Source organism: Rhincodon typus, chromosome 2, assembly GCF_021869965.1.
Source record: "Rhincodon typus isolate 14 chromosome 2, sRhiTyp1.1, whole genome shotgun sequence".
NCBI lineage: Eukaryota > Metazoa > Chordata > Chondrichthyes > Orectolobiformes > Rhincodontidae > Rhincodon > Rhincodon typus.
Window position 1 is genome coordinate 40,608,227 of NC_063333.1, and position 14,427 is coordinate 40,622,653.

Below are 14,427 nucleotides of genomic sequence, written 5' to 3' on the forward strand. Positions count from 1 at the left end.
TTAGCTGCCTGCAATTGAGAAACAGCTTCTCCAGTTGCGCTATATGTGTCTGTGGTTATAATAGTATGTCATTCACTTTCATGCATATGATTGGGCTGACAATTCCTCTGGCAGATTGCAAGTTGCCACTTGGGTCAAGTTCAGTTGAAAGTGTCAAAGGTTTCTGAAGTAACTGCAGAGGCTGGTATCCCATCATCAAATCACCCTTTATTTACGTGTGCACAGCACACTGGCTTGGAGTCAGTCACTGAAGTGAGGAGACGCCAAGTCCCCTGTTTATATCTGTCAATCATTACAGTTTCTAAAACAATAGGTTCTGAAGTGCTTTGCTCTGGCAATGGTTTAGCAGTCCTGTCAAAATGAAGTATGGCTTTCGGTCATTCCACCTTGATTTTGTCACTCACATCTCTTATTACTCCTGGCTTTTGTGGCTTTTTTGTTGTTTCAAATGTAATTGGCTGCAGCTTGACATTAGTCTTTGAACTCAACTTTCATGCCTTTAATAGGTATGTTTGTTGACTAGACGTTGCCTTGTGTACGTTGAGTGGGATTTGCTCAATTTCTTGATTCCTTTGGTGATTTTCGCTGCCACGTCAGTCTTTCCATGCGAATAAAGATAATGAGATGATGTGTAGTGTTTAATTTCCCAATTGTTTATGAAGTGACTAAATTCTGCACTCATGAACTGAAGGTCATTGTCACTTATCACAATGTCAGGAATGCTGTAACAGCTGAAGTGTGCTTCAAGCATTCCACAATCTCAGCAACAGCCATGAAATCAGTTGGTCTGCCTCTGAGCAGTCATAGTAGTAGTTGATGGTGATAAGATAATCAATCCTTCCAACTGATGAGATCTAGGAGTGGCACAGTAGCTCAGTGGTTAGCACTGCTGCCTCACAGCGCCAGGGACCTGGGGTCGATTCCCGCTTGGGCAGCTGTCTGTATGGAGTTTGCACATTCTCCCCGTGTCTGTGTGGGTACCCTCCAGGTGCTCTGGTTTCCTACCACAGTCTAAAGATGTACAGGCCAGGTGGATTGGTCATGCTGAAATTCCCTATAGTGTTCAGGGACGTGTAGATTAGGTGGGTTTGGGGAATGGGTCTGGGTGGGATTCTCCTGAGGATTGGTGTGGACTTGTTGGGCCGAAGGGCCTGTTTCCACACTAGTGATTCTATGAATTCTAGGATGGTCTGTCTAGGATGCCATGCCTCTCTAACTTGCTTAACTTAGGACTCATTACAAGCACTGCACTGGCTGATGTGGCGCTTGAGTTTATTACTCATGTTTGGCCACTAGATCACATCTCAACTCCTTGGTAGTTTGCATGCATGCACTTTAATATTTCTCCTCATAATCCCTTATTGTTAATGATGCTGTTTCCTTTGTACAAAATGCCATCCTAAGCTGTCATTCATCTCTGTATTCCAGTGTGTTGATATGAGCATCAGTATTGTCCCTGATGCTTTCAGGACACCGTTTCATCACTACTTGCAATATTTGGAGAGTTGCAATTTCTTGGGTAGCTTTCTTCATTTGAACCAGCAAGTATTGATGGAGATGTTCACCAGCAAAGAAAATGGCCAATAGATCATTGGGTCATTCCATTGTATTAGCACCCTTGATGCAGATTTAGCCTTGCAGTCCCTGCTGTATCCAGGTTGCCCCAAGTTCTGTCTCACTAATGTTACATTGCAGGGTGATTTCTTCATTGATTTTCATAGTATTAGAGCACTAGCATTGCATCACTACTTGTTTGGTATTAGTGAATGCTGCCTAGTGTTTCATGCCACAGTACCACTGCATATATTTGGCTGAGAGTTGGTGCAATGGTTCACACTCCAAAAATGCGTAAGAATTTTACTAAATATTGGTTGAATTCAATAAAGCATCTGTTGGTAATTGCATAATTATTAAGATTCTCACCTTTTTTTGGATCTAGGCAAAGATCTATTGCTGTGACTAAATGGCCGATATACTTTGAGTTTCTTTAGTTGCAGCTTTTTATTGTTCAGCTCCACGTTCTTCATTTCGACTGTCTAGCAGTTACGTTAGATTTTGATCATGATTAACTTTTCCCATTGTGTCTTTGTATTCATAAATAAGCACGTTGACAATTGTAGATTCCACTGTTGGAATAACAGTAACTATCTCATGGCTGCATTAAGATTGTCTGTTGAGCCATGGATTTGCCAAGTGGCATTGGCATTCATTGATTTCTCTCAAAAGACATCCAGAATGTGGGTAGAAAACTGTTGCTGTCATCCAGATTTTCCTCCACAGTATTTGCAACCTGCCCTTTATCCATGATTGTTCTGCCCTTTGGAGTTGAAATATTTATCAATATAAAACAATACCTGGTCTGTTCTGCTATGAATGTGCTTTAGATGCTGATTTACAATTCCTGCACATGTTGGTGCTTTCCTGAGAGTGAGTTTCTCCTCACTCAGTGGATATGCTCCCAATGCAGGATCTCTCCTGTCTGATACATTCCTGTCTTTAATTAGATTGTCTTTCAATTGTGTAAATTCACAGGATTTCACAAGACATTTTCTCTTAGTGTTTCAGTTGTCGGCTGTTTCTTTATTATATTTTAGTTTCTCTCAGTGGTCGGTCGCAGCTTTCGCAGCCTGATTGATCCAGTGTCACACTGTCAGTAGTTGTGTTTTTCTCCTGCATGTTCAACCTTGGCTCTACTTCTGAAACCACATTCTTAGAATAACAGACAGCAGTCTGATCAGAATTAATTCTTTATTGAAGTATTAGTAAGATGGCTGCCAGTAGTGTGTGTGCCTCATGGTCGGGTTCAGATGATTACAACAGGAAGGACATTTTTGTTTATATTGAAATGCAATCATGTAATGTTAAAGGCATCATACAAATGCAATCTGTTAATGAGTTCTGCCAACCAAGATAGTCATAGTAGATATTTAAGTGCGAATAACCACTTTCAACAATGGAAATCAGCTCAACTCATCCTTTTTCCTCAATAACCATTCTCTAGACTCCTTTAATTTACTTCATGGTTTTGTCAGTGTTGATTAGTCTGTATTAAGAGTTTTGGGATGAAGGCTTTGTCATATGAGGAGCAGTTGAGGACTGAGTGTCTGTACTTGGTAGAGTCTAGAAGGATTTGAGGGGTTGGGGGGAATTCAGATTGAAACTTATAGAATACTGGGAAGATGTTTCCACCTTCTAAGAGGGAATTTGTAGAAGACGCTAGGTCCCAAGGGCACAGCCTCAGTGAAGGGGCAACCCTTTAGAACTGATGTGAGGAGGAATTTCCTCAGTCAGAGGATGGTTAATCTTTGGTACTCATTGCTGCATAGGGCTGTGGAGGCCAAACCGTCTTTAAGACAGAGGTAGATAAATTCTTAATTGGTAAGGGGATTAGGGTTACAGCCATGGTCGAGTGATGGAGCAGATTTGATGGGCTGATTGGTTTAATTCTGCTCCAATATCTTTTTGCCTTATGGTCTAAAAGCTTTTGTTTCATGGGGGTTACCAGTTTAGTGAACTATTGGTGACGGTGCAATAAGTATATAAGAATTCTTTCTTCCAACATGCAATTAGCTTCAAGTAATATAATTAAACCAAACACAGACCAGATAAGGCAACATTAGGCAATAGAAAACATTAAATACAATTGTGCATAACAGAATGCTGTCATTTAAAGGATGGTAGTGAGGAGAGAACTTAAACACCTTGAAGGCTTCGCTGAGGACTGTTGAATGTTTCTGGATTAACAGATTCTGACAGTAACCCAATTGTTCTTATCCACTCCCCACACTTCAGTATTGCCGCCAACTTTATCCTCACTATCTGAAGGATACTATGTTTATCTGCCTTGCTATTATTTCATCCCATGTTCAAAACCCCTCTTTAAATGTTTTCCTTTGTCTGCTCTTTTGTCCCTCTTGACTATTTTTTATTTTCTTTTTCTTAGTTAACTGTTTCAAACTGAGGAAATGAAAACCATAATTTATTGGTAAGGACAAGATGATCATACACCACAAACTGTGTTTAAATGTAGTAATAGCCAGGTTGAAATGATCTCTGATCTCCATTGTTCTCTTAAAATGTAATGCTAAGACTCTTGCATAGTTTAATGTTTTCTTTTCCTCCTCTGATTTACTACTTCCTCTTCCTTGGTGTGTAAAATAAATGTTTATTATGCTTATGCGATGTGAATAAAGGAAATCTTAAGTTGCAGGAAAGCCTACACAAAGTGATGCAGTTCTTATCTTGGTCAAAAAATAAGATGTGTCTCAAGGAAGTACAAGAATATCCATTTGTTATATATTTGCAGAATGTGTCATCATAGCCAGGCAGAAATAATTTATAACTGTGTATGACCCTTTAGGTCAAACTCTGCTTTCATATTACTAATAGAAATTTGGGTGTCTGCTTCATAGCCAATGACCTGATGGGTTGAAGGTGGCTGCAAATTTGATTTTAGAGAAGCTTTCCAGGACTGTCTGTCTAAAAATGAAGATTGCTTCGTTACCTACTTCCTCTGATATTTTAGCCACTGTTCATGAATCTCCTGATAGTACAATTTCTATGAAGTGCAGAAGTGCGGTTATGACCACTGTTTAAGAACCTTGCTATTGCTGTGTGTTCCACCATCAGTATTCTAGGAAATACCATTGACTGGAATCTTGGCTGGACTTTGTCATCAATATAAAAGAGAAAACATTGGATTTCATTTAGAGGATGTTGTAATGAAAGCTAATAATTGTTTTGGAGTGGGATTTTACATTAGGTAAATAGATTTTGTCTATTTTATAGGGTTTTAAAAATTTAAAAAAAAAAATATTTAGCCGGTAGCTTTGCAGAGGCTGGAATGGACAAGTTTTCTTCTTAGTTTTATCGAAAGTATTTGATTTCAGTTTGAAAGAGATCTAATTGCAGTTAGATGCAAGAACAGTTTTCTTCTCGATAGAGGAGTTTATTCAGAACAGTTAAGGGAATAAAGACCATGGTTGGTTAGAAATCTGCATCGATTATTCAAAGCTGAGAAAGTCTAAGATGAGTTCTGTGAGTCAAAGAAAAAGGTTTTGCAGCTCATAGGACTGGATCCGAAAAACAAATCAAGCCAACCTGCAGATTTGATACAGAAGAACATTTCTCTGGATTTTGATTAACTGTATAGTGGGTCTGGAGAGTAGATGGGATTTTGTTTTGTCAGGCAATTGAAATCGTTTAGGCTGTTAGTGTAGAGAGCTTGGTTTGTTTTATTTTAGTTTCTTTTGTGTTATTGAGTGCTGTTTTATCACTAAAAGCAAGTCTACAGCATTGTGTGGTCATATTTCAGTGAAAGACCACCATGTTAAATTGAAAAGAATTGAACAAAATATGACCTATCAAACCAGATTTCATTTTGGGATCTACCATGTCCAGTAGTGACATCAGCTTGGATCATAACACTGTCATTAGCTCAAGATAGCCCAAAATGTGTCACATTCTATCCAATTCATCCTATACAAGTGCCTGCAACTAGATTGGATATATGTCTTATCCACGGGATAGATATTTGTGTTCATACAAGTGGAGTCTTTTCTTGTCCTCTGGCTTTGGTGTAAGCTGAACAACAGCTGGCTGTTTTGGCTTAACAAACTTTGTTTGACCCCTTGGGATACATACATTTTGATGTAAACTGTTTCTGACAGAAGTATGGAGGTTGAATTTATTCAACTAGTGGAAACATTAACTGTTGTTTTTAATTATTTTTTTCATTTATAAAGAGCAAGCATATAGCCTCCTTATTTTCCTTTTTATAATTCTTGCTATTGCAAACTTCCATTTCAAGCTTTGGGCTAAATCGTGATATAGTGGTAATATTGCTGAGCTAGTAATTCACAGGTCCACGTATCTGTTCAAATAGCATAAGTTCAAATACCACCACGGCGTCTCTACAAATTTAAATTTAACTAATAAAATCTGAAATTGAAACTAATCTCAGGAATGGTAGCCATTTCAATGACTGATGGTAAAATCTATCTGATTTAGTAATGCTCTGTAAGGAAGGAAATCAGCCAGACTTGCCTGGTCTGGCGTACGTGGGACTTTAGACCCACAGTAATTCAATTGACTCTATACAGCCCTCTGAAGTGGCTACTCAGATGAAGGTTAAATACAGATAAGTAACAAATGCTGGCCTTCTCAGTGATGCCCACATCCTGTGAGAGAATAAAGAAAAGTAAAGTTTGTTGTGTGTGCACTCTCATAAACACAGGGATAAAGAACAATGTAATTGTGCAGTATTTGTTGTTTCTTCTAGTCTAGTCTCCATTTTTTGCTTGCTTCAATGGATGCAGATGTTTTTTAAAAAAGGCTGAATTCGTATAGCACCTGTTACAATTTCAGAATATCCTGAAGAACTTCAAAGAACTTTTCCTTTACTTGTGAAGAGTGCTCACGGACATAACACAGGAAACAGCAATGTCCCATAAGTAACAATGAAACTAATGACAAGATTATCTGTTTTAGGTATTGATTGATGGATTAGTCAGCACACTGGTGGAGTACATTACCCTACTTCGAAAAGTTGGAACCAGCGTTTAACCCGTTATTTGAAAAATGTCACCTTGGGACAGTGCAACATTGAGTAACTTTGAAATGAGTTACTCTGGATGATAACAGGCTTAGCTGTATGTGTACACTTGGCTGGAAAATAATCATTGCTGTTGGACTTTACTGTCCTCCAGCAAAATAGCTCAATGATCGATCTGCAGAAACACTCAAAACTATCTCCTTGAACTTCTCTTTTCTGCCTGTTCCATCCTCAACTCAGAACATTGAGTATAGGAGTTGAGATGTCATATTGCAGTTGTACAGGACATTGGTGAGGCCAATTTTAGAATACTGTGTACAGTTCTGCTCTCCCTACTATAGGAAAAATGTTGTTAAATTTGAGAAGGTGCAGAAAAGATTTACAAGGATGTTGCCGAGGCTAGAGGGTTTAAGTTACCGGGAGAGGCTGAATAGGTTGGGGCTATTTTCCCTGGAGTGTTGGAGACTGAGGGGTAACCCTGTAGAGGTTTATGAAATCATGAGGAGCATGATAGGGTGAATAGCCAAGGCTTTTTTTCCTTGCATAGGGGAGTCCAAAACTACGGGGCATAGGTTTAAGGTGAGAAGGGAAAGATTTGAAAAGGACCTAAGGGGCAACTTTTTCATGCAGAAGGTGCTGTGTAGATAGAATGAGCTGCCAGGGGAATTGGTAGAGGTGGGTACAGTTACAATATTTAAAAGTCATCTGGATGGGTACATGAATAGGAAGGGTTTAGAGGGATATGGGACTAGGTCAGATTGGGATGTCTGATTGGTGGGATAAGTTGGACTGAAGGGTCAGTTTCTGTGCTGTATGACAGTATGACCCGAAAGCTCATGAAAATTTTGTGGACTTGTTTATCATCAGTAATTTGTCATTGGTAATTAATCCATCTACTTTTTCTGTCTTTCCCTTTCCCACCAACTCCAATCTCCCTACAAACTTCCCACATTCTCTTCAGGTTTTCCATGTCTATATGATACAGCTCTTGCTATGATGTGTCTGAAAGGCCTACTTCTCCTATTTCATAAGTTTGTACAATGTTGAATACGCAACTTCCCTCTTGTTCCATGCCAGCTTTCACAATAGTCTATAACTGTGCTACAATACTATAAACTATATTGCTACCAGCTATTATCACTGTAACTATATCTATTCAGAGATGCTCCCAATCCCTATCCAAGCTGCTATCATCAAACCCTGCTCACAAACTGTCCTTCAAATCCATCGTCCTTAGAAACCATCTCATAATCTACTGAGACCTTATCCTTTCTAAACTTGTTGAAAAATTATTTCAATGTTACCCACAAATCCATGTTTGAATATCCACAATCAATTCCTTGTCATTTCTAAAATGTCAAAATATCCTGGTCAAAACATTTTCACGTAAATTATTATGCATTCTCTCTCCATGATAGCACTTAGTGTCCACCCCATTCCTCTGTTATCCAGCACAGTGAAAGCTCCTTTGTTACCTTCTGCTCCAATCTCTCTGATTGTACTCAACACTTCCAACAATGGCTTTAGTTCTAACCCCAAACTATTTCCCTACTGCAACCTTGCTCTGCACTTACTGATCTACAATGTATATGTTGCTGCTTGGTGATATAATCCATAGACATGACTACTCTCAATTCTCCACTGTTCCAGTGTTATCATTCTGATGGTCTGACATCAACCTTTGGAGCATCTTCAATTTCCACTGAATGTTTTACTTTGGTGCCACCAAAAACTCTGTAAAATTGCCGCTAGTTCCGTTCTTTTGCTGGCCATTGCCTGTGGCTGAGTAAGAATATTTACATCTTTAGCCATCCTATTAAACTCTAAGCTGTGGTCATTATGACTTCCACAATAGCATAAATGCTTTGCATTTATCCTTTGCAAATATATCTATTCTTATGGTCACCTGGTTGGTTTTCTACACTTCACTGTTTATAATGTAGCTCATGCAGAATCCTGCAATCTATATCCTCCCTTGCAAGCTCTGGTTCACGTCTCGTGACAGTATGTACTGATCTGTATTGGTTGTTCATTTCCCATCTGCCAGTAGCCCAGATCTCAAATTCTTTTCTTAACTTTTCAAACTCCTTCATAGTCTCAATGCTTCGCACATTTAACCTTCCTCTGGTGCTCTAGTCATGCTTCAAAATGTTATGTTCTTCTAAATCTTCTCATTTATACCTCCTCCATTGTTTAGCCTTATTTTCAGCCATCTAATCCTCTCTACGTTCCTCCTTACTTTTGAATTCACTTAAAATTGACTTTAAAATTGGCTTAAAACACTTCTTTATATTTCTCTTAATATGATTGGTTATTCATTTATTTCTGATTATGCATCTGTGTGAAGTACCTTGGGATGTTTTTCTACTAAATACCAATCAAATTATTAGACATAGTCGTAGAGATGTACAGCATGGAAACAGACCCTTCGGTCCAACTCATCAATGTCGACCAGATAGTCTAAATTAATCTAGTCTCATTTGCCAGCATTTGGCCCATTTCCCTCTAAACCTGTCCTATTCAGATACCCGTCCAGATGCCTTTTAAATGTTGTTATTGTACCAGCCTCCTCCACTTCCTCTGGCATCTCATTCCATAGACACACCACCCTCTGCGTGGAAAAAGTTGCCGCTTAGATCCCTTTAAAATCTTGCCCCTCTCACCTTAAACCTGTTCCCTCTAGTTTTGGACTCCACCAGTCTGGGGAAAAGACCTTGCCTATTTACCTTATCCATGCTCTTCATGATTTTGTAAACCTCTGTAAGGTCACTCCTCAGCCTCTGATGTTCCAGGGAAAATAGCCCCAGTCTATTCAGCCTCTCCCTATAGCTCAAACGCTCCAACCCTGGCAATATCCTTGTAAATCTTTTCTGAAACCTTCCAAGTTGCACAACATCCTCCCTATAGCAGAGTGACCAGAATTGCACGCAGTGTTCCAGTAGTGTCCTAACCAATGTCCTGTACAGCCGCAACATGATCTCCCAACTCCTATATTCAGTGCACTGACCAAGAAAGGCAAGCATACCAAACACCACCTTCACTACCCTATCTACTTGCGATTCCATTTCTAAGGAACTATGAACCTGCACTCCAAGGCCTCTTTGTTTGTCAACACTCCCCAGGACTTTATCATTAAGTGTATAAGTGCTACCCTGATTTGCCTTTCCAAAATGCAGCACCTCGCATTTATCTAATTTAAACTCTGTCTGCCACTCCTTGGTCCATTGGCCCTCTGATTAAAGTCCATTTGTACTCTGAGGTAAACTTCACTGCTGTCCACTAGACCTCCAATTTTGGTGTTATCTGCTATAGGATTGAGCAAAAATCCCCATAATCTGAAATACTGGACCAAAATCCTGGACTTTTGACATAGCTTTTAAAAGTTTTAAATGAAGAGGCAGCTGGGCTGAGGGAAAATACACACAAAGATAGTTGCTAGGAACCACTGTTCAGCCCGAAAATCCATTCACACATCCACTCTAAAAGAACAGTTGACCAGGCCTAAACCACACCCAACCCAGACAGAATGGGGCCTCTGCAGATACCAGACATTCAACTTCGATCAATATTCATGCACAGAGATACCAGACATTCCACTTAATCAAAATACATTTTCACCTACTCTTAAATATCAGGAAGCCAATTGCCTCAAAAGAGAACAGCAGTAACACAATGGCAAACACAGATTTAGTGCGAAGATAAGAGACTTGCAATCAGTGTAATTGCAAGCCCTGACTTCACTTGGGAGAGCTACCTCCCTAAGAGTTATCTGCACAGCTACTTCCGCTAGAGGGATCCAGCAGAGTGATTTACCCCGGGAGCTATCCCCGCTACCACCAGAAGAAAGATCTGGGGGAGCTACGGCCCGAGAACTGTCTACACAGCTATCTCTGGAAGATCCCGATGGCAATCCCGAAATCTACTGATGCAGGCCTGTTCCGTACCAGGGGAGCCAATGGCAACCGACCACGACCAGCCGATCTGGTAACCGACGACCTCCCCCTACCGGATCCCAAAACCAGCCCACCTCGTCCCCGCCTCCCTAACCTGTTTTTCCTCCCACCTATCCCCTCCTCCCACCTCAAGCCGCACCCCCATCTCCTACCTACTAACCTCATCCCACCCCCTTGACCTGTCCGTCCTCCCTGTACTGACCTATCCCCTCCCTAACTCCCCACCTACACTCACCTTTACTGGCTCCATCCCCCCCCTCTTCGACCTGTTTGTTTCCTCTCCACCTATCTTCTCCTCCTATCCATCTTCTATCCGCCTCCCCCTCTCTCCCTATTTATTTCAGAACCCCCTTCCCCTCCCCCATTTCTGAAGAAGGATCTAGGCCCGAAACGTCAGCCTTTCTGCTCCTATGATGCTGCTTGGCTTGCTGTGTTCATCCAGCTCTGCACCTTGTCTCGGATTCTCCAGCATCTGCAGTTCCTACTATCTTTGATTTAATGGTGTTTAGTTATTGTCCTCATTATAATTGATAGTGTAAACTTCACTGTTTGTTGTATTTGCCTTTATTTCTTGTCATATACTCAGCTTTTGTATTTAATAAATGCAGAGGTAATTTTGCCCCTGAAACACCTGTCTACTGCTTTCTTCAATTCACATTCCCTAAATAAGTCCAGTGTCAGAACCAGGGATCTAGGGGTGATTCAAACCGCCAAAAAATCAGCAAATGACTGATGGCAAACCAGAACCCTACACTGTAAACTTACTAACCGTACCTCTGATATTCACATCCAAATCCTTTTGTGTAAATAATGAAAAGCAGTAGACCCAGCAACGATCCTTGTGGCACACTGCTGGTCTCAGTCCTCCAATCTAAAAAGCATCTGTCCACCACCACCCTCTGTCTTCTACCTTCGAGCCAGTTCTGTATCCAAATAGCTGGTTCTCCCTCTATTCATGTAATCTAACCTTACTAACCAGTCTACCATGAGGAACATTGTCGAATGCCTTACTGAAGTTCATTTAGATTCCGCCCACTGCTCTGCCCTCCTCAGTCCTCTTCGTAACTTCTTCAAAAACTCAATCAAGTTAGTGAGACATGACTTCCCACACACAAAGCCATGTTGACTATCTCTAATCAGTCCTTGCCTTTTCCAAATAAATGTAAATTCAGTCTCTCAGGATTCCCTCCACAACTTGCTCACCACTGATGTCAGGCTCATGGTTCTTTAGTTCTCTGGCTTTACCTTGCCACCTTTCTTGAATAGCGGTACCACGTTAGCCAACCCCAGACTTCCAGCACCTCACCTGTGGCTGTCGATGATACAAGTAGTTCAGCAAGGGGCCAGCAATCACTTCCCTAGCTTCCCACAGAGTTCTGGAGTAACCTGATCAGGTCCCGGGGACTTATCCAACATTTTGTGTTTTAAGACGTCCAGCACCACCACCTCTGTATTATGGACATTTTTCAAGATGTCACTATCTATTTCCCCATGTTTTATATATTCCATATCCTTCTCTACAGTAAACAATGATACTCGTTTAGTACCTCCCCATTTCCTGTGGTTCCACACTTAGGTGGTCTTGGTCTTAAAAGGGCCCTATTGTCTCCTTAGTTACACTTTTGTCCTTGATGTATTGGTGGAATCGCTTTGGATTCTCCTTTAACCCTTTTTGCCAAAGCTATCTCATGTCCCCTTTTTGCCCTTCAGATTTTCCTCTTAAGTATACTCCCACTGTGTTTATAGTCTTCTAAGGATTTATTTGGTGTCTGCTGCCTACATGAAATGTTTTACACTTGAATAGCGAATATTTATTAATTCCTGATTTTCAACTGGAGTCATTAATTTTTAAGAGCAATAAAAAAGCCCAGGCAACTTAAATGCAATTATGCCTGAAACATTGCACATGTCCAACAACTCTGCATTCTGATGTGAAATAAATGTGACCTGTGACTGACTGTAATGATTAAAAAAAAAAAATTGAGATGTTCACATGTGTACCAGAATGGAAGAGTTATGGTCAACTATTTGTGTATGGAAGTTTTTCGGGGAGGTGTTCAAATCTGATTTTGTTAACACCAGGTGAGACACAGTTGTGAGCTGAAGGGGATATCCTGCAGTTTTTGTTAGTTCTGATGCTTTGATTTAATAGTTAATCAAACTATTCTGCTCCCAGCAGTTTGACTTTGTCTAGCCAATTGTGGCATGATGTGCTTGTTCATGGCAACTCACAATTTAAAGGCACAACATATCGAATGTTGTGCTTCGTTTCAAATCAGCTATTTTTCTAATTGGCATGTCCTTCTAAGAAAGCCTGGTCTCGTGTGGTATTTCCTTTTGTTCATTTGCTTTTGAAGTGTTGGGAATACATGTCCTGGATGTATTTTGGACATGGTATTTGTGCAAAAAGTTTGGGGTGACTGTGAAGGGATTAGGAATTATAACTTGAGCAAAAATGTGGATTTTTACATTTGCAATAGCGTGCATTGAATGAGGGGGTGAAAATAGTGTGCCCATATAGAGAGGAATGCATGTCACAAGGGATTATTCCATTAGGTATTAACTGCAGATGGTTGAAACTCCAAAACTGCATTGAATATCATGGTCTCAGAGATCCCAGTTGTGGTGATTTTCATTTGTTTCTGCCAAAGTAGATGTTAATGGGATCCATACGTACAATCACATTGTTATCTGGTGTAGAGGGAATTTCCTCTCTTCATTGCAAAATATAAAAATTACTTCTTATACAATGACATCATTTGTAACTGGAACATTTGAGCTTGTTCCTAATATTTGATCTGTTGTGATAATTGTGTGCTTTGGTTCTGAAAATTCCATTATAATGCAAATAGAGTGATGAAAATGTACCGTGTTATTTTACAGACTATTCTAAGTGAATCTCTATAGCTTTTATGTATTTATTTCAAACAAATATTGTTTTCCAAATGTTTTCTAGGGCTGTTGCCTGACTAGCCTGTGGGCCAGTTCTCTTAATTTATGATCAGCAGGGCTGGGTTGCTGTTTTAATTACTGATGCCGGGAGGTCTGTTTGGCTTAGTTCCTTTTTATAGACTTTGCTGTGGTTTGATGCAAGTGAATGGCTTTCTGATGTCTTTTGGAGGGCAGTTTAAAAGTCACATTACAGTAACTGGAGTCACTTTAGGCCAGATCAGGTAAGGATAGCAAAATATCTTTGTAAAGGACATGAATGAATTAGGTCAGCTTTTATGGCAATTGACAATGGTTGCTTGGTAGCTGGCACTGAGACTAACCTTTAATAGAATTGTTGATTTAATTGACATTTCGGTAGTTCCCATGGTGGGTTTTGTATCCCTGCACCTTTAATATTAACTTCAGCATCTGGATTACTGGTTCCATGACAATGTCACTGCATTATGACCTCCCCTCCAATGCTTATTGAGGGACTAATATTGGCCAGGCCATCTCGGATAACTGCTGGCTCTCATGTGCTGGTGTGCTAGCTTGTGGTTTGAGTTACACCGTGAAGGGACACAGCTGAGACCTGCCACTGGATCAATAAGGATGTGAACAGAGTTATTCACCACATCAAACTGTGCAAAGCTCTACGTGTTTCTTGTTGGTGCCAGACTTCTCCACCCTCCTGGACATTTACTGCAGTCTTCCCAGGATCTTGTCTAAATTCCAATCTGAGTTCTGTGTAGGAGGATGCACGTATGACCCTGCTCTAGCACGCTGGTACTTGGACATGCCTTATCCCCTATCTTGCCTGCAGCCCACTCATTCCCAGTGTCTCTCATCTGTCCTCTAAGATAAAAGCTGTGATAGTATCTGAACTGGAGATAGTAGGAACTGCAGATGCTGGAGAATCCGAGACAACAAGGTGCAGGGCTGGATGAACACAGCAGGCCAAGCAGCATCATAGGAGCAGAGAGGCTGACG

The 14,427-nt window shown here is 40.5% G+C and overlaps 1 protein-coding gene across 1 annotated transcript in view; it reads left to right on the top strand.

Moving 5' to 3' along the window:
* Positions 1-14,427, top strand: part of LOC109916142 (LIM zinc-binding domain-containing Nebulette-like) — a 266,201-nt gene that overhangs the window by 61,901 nt on the left and 189,873 nt on the right. The gene's annotated exons all lie outside the window — the stretch shown is intronic.